This window comes from Oncorhynchus clarkii, unplaced genomic scaffold (genome assembly GCF_045791955.1).
Source record: "Oncorhynchus clarkii lewisi isolate Uvic-CL-2024 unplaced genomic scaffold, UVic_Ocla_1.0 unplaced_contig_1075_pilon_pilon, whole genome shotgun sequence".
Classification (NCBI taxonomy): domain Eukaryota; kingdom Metazoa; phylum Chordata; class Actinopteri; order Salmoniformes; family Salmonidae; genus Oncorhynchus; species Oncorhynchus clarkii.
Window position 1 is genome coordinate 1 of NW_027259474.1, and position 4,786 is coordinate 4,786.

General features: G+C 44.1%; 1 non-coding gene across 1 annotated transcript; it reads left to right on the forward strand.

The window, feature by feature from the left end:
- The first annotated feature begins 449 nt into the window (after positions 1-449).
- trnal-cag (transfer RNA leucine (anticodon CAG)) lies at positions 450-532 on the forward strand. Its single transcript has one exon. It is a non-coding gene; the product is annotated as a tRNA-Leu (tRNA).
- Positions 533-4,786: the final 4,254 nt, after the last annotated feature.

Consider the following 4,786-nt stretch of genomic DNA (forward strand, 5'->3'; position numbering starts at 1 on the left):
TGGCCACATCTAATGTCAAGTCACAGGTGAGCTGCCTTGTTAAACCCTAAAAATAAATAATAACACGATTGCGTTGAAATTACCCATTAAGCCATTTGTTAGGATTTCCCCCATGTGGACCTGTTGTCACTCTTACCCTGCTGGTTGCTGATATTTCCAGACACTTTTTCGGTCTTATCTGAGGAATTTTATCATTTATATCAGAATGGCCATATTCTGAGGCCAGTTTAGCGCTCATTCAATGACGATTTACTACTCTTTCCCATTGAAGGCAATATTGAGGTTAAATCAATGACTGGACTTTTTAATTGATAAAAACAAATGACTATTGAAAGTGCAAGTCAGTATCGTGCATAGTTGTTCTGGTCTCTGTGGTGATTTTAGAGTGTTGTCCATATTTCTATATTTACCGCATAATCTTTAACCCGATACCCAGTGACTGTGCTGTAGTCAGGATGGCCAAGCGGTCTAAGGCGCTGCGTTCAGGTCGCAGTCTCCCATGGAGGCGTGGGTTCAAATCCCACTTCTGACATACCTTAAGGGAACATTTCGGCATTTCGTGTATGATCGGTGAAAAAGTCCATATTGCAAATATACGGTCCCTTACTAGACGTCCGAAATCGTTTTTAAAATTCGCGGTCGGCGTCGGGCCGTGCGGTAGGGCCAGACCTACCGGGAAGTCATCAAATGAACTTTGTCGGACATTCGGTTTCCGTTTTATAAAATAAACAAGTTTTGGACCGTTTTTCCGCTATCCCGGAATTTCCCACAAGAGGGCATACGGAATCATATGGCAATTTGGCAAAACATCACGAATCACGACGGGGCCTTATCTCGAAAACGGAAAATATTTCGAAGCCGAAACTTGGTGAGCGTAGGTTTGGCATAATGGGCAGTTGGCCCCGAACAAGATGGCGTCTAGGCCTCGACGGTTTTTGAGTTATGGCCGTTTTTCTGGGATTAAAGGTCCTAAATGGAAATAGAGAAATTATTTTTCCACAACCCTGTGTAAATCAGTCAGTTCTTAACGTAAGGACTTAAAACTCAGGATTCTGTAAACAGCATACCCCAATGAGGATATGTGGTGAATTATAGCTTCCTGTGCCAACCGGAAGTGCCTTAAATGGTGTCTCAGGGGCTGTTTCGAAGGGTTAAAAAAGTCTGATCTGTCCAAAACTTCATATATGTGATTAGGCAACCCCCATGAACTGTAAATCAGTCATTTTTCCCCAAAAAATCAAAGGAAAAAAAAATCACACTAAAACACAACTTGGATGTAGGGACGTATTGGGGTGCGTAGAGACAGACAGTGGCTGCAATAGTTAGCTTTGTTGGAGCTAAAAAAGAACCGTCAGACCTAGAGTTCCGAAACTTTAGAAACCTGTTCTAGACCTCCGGTCGATGGTGCGTGGTGAGTTACGTGGCTCTAGAAGGTTCTCGGACCGAGAAACAGCCTCGTACATTTGCAATACCTTCAATTCATTTTGACCATTACGAAAATGACGACGTTTAGAAAAGTCTCAGAGACGCAAGGCTAGGTGCATTGAAACCGGCTCGGCCCATAGAGACGGACCCCAACGTTTCTGTCCGATAGCTCGTTCAAGGACCCCGTAGGAAGGCATGGAAAAAAGTGGATTTTCAGCACCAATTAGGGTTTTTCTCGGACACCAAATGACCTATCGAGCCGAAACTCGGGATTCGGGGTCGCCTCACATAGGACTTCACATAATGTCCGAACTGGACCCGCAGCTAGAACGTAACTATGTGTTTTACCTTTTTATTATGTTTTAATCTAAAGGCGCTGTGAATTATGGGACTGCTCTGACATATGTGATAGTTGGCTTCTAAATGAGTAGGAAAAAGTGGGTTTGGTGTCATAATGACATCTAATTGACTGATGGACACTGACTTGCTAGTTGACTTTTGTGCATTTGCAATATGTTTAAACGGAGAGGGACCATCACCAAAATGGCATCTTGAAATCAACACAAAAAATGGCATCACCATAGTCTCCAGACTGTGCTGACCGTAGCTATCCCGCTTGACCGTAGCTCGCTCGGTCTAAGCGCAACGACCATTAGAAAAGTAGGCCCAAAATGAAGCCTGCCCCACAATGTCATTTGCTTTTGAGTGACAGTGAGAGAACCGTTTAGGTGAGAAGAAAAATTACACCACATGAATGTTCCTAAGGTCCTCCCGATCTGTACAAGCCTAACCTTGACCGTGTGGCATTAACCCTTAACAGTAAAACAGTGTTTTTTGATCTCACAGATTACAGTGTCATCTCTCCCCATAGGAATACATTGCCTGCACCCCTAATTTCAACCTGAAGTCTATATGGGTTATGAATGCCGTATGAACCTGTCTTCGGTACCAGTCCATCAAGCCACTATGAGGTCTACCTGTGTTGATTCTGAGCTTCCTGGACCAACCGGAAGTGGTTAAAATCACCCTAAAAGTGTTTACCCATACCCTGCCTGCAGTTTGACAGACATAGTGCATTCAACCCTGTGTAAATCAGTCAGTTCTTAACGTAAAGACTTAAAACTCAGGATTCTGTAACAGCATACCCCAATGAGGATATGTGGTGAATTATAGCTTCCTGTGAAAACCGGAAGTGCCTTAAATGGTGTCTCAGGGGCTGTTTCGAGGGGTTAAAAAAGTCTGATCTGTCCAAAACTTCATATATGTGATTAGGCAACCCCCATGAACTGTAAATCAGTCATTTTTCCCCAAAAAAATCAAAGGGAAAAAAAATCACACTAAAACACAACTTGAATGGAGGGACGTATTGGGGTGCGTAGAGACAGACAGTGGCTGCAATAGTTAGCTTTGTTGGAGCTAAAAAAGAACCGTCAGACCTAGAGTTCCGAAACTTTAGAAACCTGTTCTAGACCTCCGGTCGATGGTGCGTGGTGAGTTACGTGGCTCTAGAAGGTTCTCGGACCGAGAAACAGCCTCGTACATTTGCAATACCTTCAATTCATTTTGACCATTACGAAAATTACGACGTTTAGAAAAGTCTCAGAGACGCAAGGCTAGGTGCATTGAAACCGGCTCGGCCCATAGAGACGGACCCCAACGTTTCTGTCCGATAGCTCGTTCAAGGACCCCGTAGGAAGGCATGGAAAAAAGTGGATTTTCAGCACCAATTAGGGTTTTTCTCGGACACCAAATGACCTATCGAGCCGAAACTCGGGATTCGGGGTCGCCTCACATAGGACTTCACATAATGTCCGAACTGGACCCGCAGCTAGAACGTAACTATGTGTTTTACCTTTTTATTATGTTTTAATCTAAAGGCGCTGTGAATTATGGGACTGCTCTGACATATGTGATAGTTGGCTTCTAAATGAGTAGGAAAAAGTGGGTTTGGTGTCATAATGACATCTAATTGACTGATGGACACTGACTTGCTAGTTGACTTTTGTGCATTTGCAATATGTTTAAACGGAGAGGGACCATCACCAAAATGGCATCTTGAAATCAACACAAAAAATGGCATCACCATAGTCTCCAGACTGTGCTGAGTTCAACGAGCTATCCCGCTTGACCGTAGCTCGCTCGGTCTAAGCGCAACGACCATTAGAAAAGTAGGCCCAAAATGAAGCCTGCCCCACAATGTCATTTGCTTTTGAGTGACAGTGAGAGAACCGTTTAGGTGAGAAGAAAAATTACACCACATGAATGTTCCTAAGGTCCTCCCGATCTGTACAAGCCTAACCTTGACCGTGTGGCATTAACCCTTAACAGTAAAACAGTGTTTTTTGATCTCACAGATTACAGTGTCATCTCTCCCCATAGGAATACATTGCCTGCACCCCTAATTTCAACCTGAAGTCTATATGGGTTATGAATGCCGTATGAACCTGTCTTCGGTACCAGTCCATCAAGCCACTATGAGGTCTACCTGTGTTGATTCTGAGCTTCCTGGACCAACCGGAAGTGGTTAAAATCACCCTAAAAGTGTTTACCCATACCCTGCCTGCAGTTTGACAGACATAGTGCATTCAACCCTGTGTAAATCAGTCAGTTCTTAACGTAAGGACTTAAAACTCAGGATTCTGTAACAGCATACCCCAATGAGGATATGTGGTGAATTATAGCTTCCTGTGCCAACCGGAAGTGCCATGACTGGTGTCTCAGGGGCTGTTTCGAGGGGTTAAAAAAGTCTGATCTGTCCAAAACTTCATATATGTGATTAGGCAACCCCCATGAACTGTAAATCAGTCATTTTTCCCCAAAAAATTCAAAGGAAAAAAAAATCACACTAAAACACAACTTGGATGTAGGGACGTATTGGGGTGCGTAGAGACAGACAGTGGCTGCAATAGTTAGCTTTGTTGGAGCTAAAAAAGAACCGTCAGACCTAGAGTTCCGAAACTTTAGAAACCTGTTCTAGACCTCCGGTCGATGGTGCGTGGTGAGTTACGTGGCTCTAGACGGTTCTCGGACCGAGAAACAGCCTCGTACATTTGCAATACCTTCAATTCATTTTGACCATTACGAAAATGACGACGTTTAGAAAAGTCTCAGAGACGCAAGGCTAGGTGCATTGAAACCGGCTCGGCCCATAGAGACGGACCCCAACGTGTCTGTCCGATAGCTCGTTCAAGGACCCCGTAGCAAGGCATGGAAAAAAGTGGATTTTCAGCACCAATTAGGGTTTTTCTCGGACACCAAATGACCTATCGAGCCGAAACTCAGGATTCGGGGTCGCCTCACATAGGACTTCACATAATGTCCGAACTGGACCCGCAGCTAGAACGTAACTATGTGTTTTACC